The following is a 551-nucleotide window of genomic DNA, read 5'->3' as shown; positions in this document are numbered from 1 at the left end:
CAGGATGGTCTCGATCTCCTGACCTCGTGATCCGCCCGTCTCGGCCTCCCAAAGTGCTGGGATTACAGGCTTGAGCCACTGCGCCCGGCCTGCTTTTCTTTAGTTGTTGTTCTTTTCACTTTTTATAATTGAAATAACTATATTTATTTATTGAGCCAATTTTTTTTCAGGTAAGTACTAAGGATGCTTTATAAGTCATGAGGATGTTTTTATATATAAATATAGCAAACAAACATGAGAGTGCTTGCTGTGTAACAGATGCTCCATAACAAGCTATAAATATTCCTGCTGAGGTTAGTTTGTAGCTTCAAGTCAGAGATGGAAAATATCAATGGTGAAAAAATAATATTGATTCTTCATGTTAAGAAGACATTTTTTCCAGGTTACAAAGCTGACTCTTGCTGAATTTAAAGAGAAATTCTGCTTCCTTTATTTTTTTTTTATTATTATTATACTTTTAAATTCTAGGGTACATGTGCACAACATGCAGGTTTGTTACATATGTATACATGTGCCATGTTGGTGTGCTGCACCCATTAACTCATCATTTA

Source organism: Mandrillus leucophaeus, unplaced genomic scaffold, assembly GCF_000951045.1.
Source record: "Mandrillus leucophaeus isolate KB7577 unplaced genomic scaffold, Mleu.le_1.0 Scaffold196, whole genome shotgun sequence".
Taxonomy (NCBI): domain Eukaryota; kingdom Metazoa; phylum Chordata; class Mammalia; order Primates; family Cercopithecidae; genus Mandrillus; species Mandrillus leucophaeus.
The sequence above is the reverse complement of the archived record's forward strand: the minus strand, read 5'-3'. Positions refer to the sequence as shown.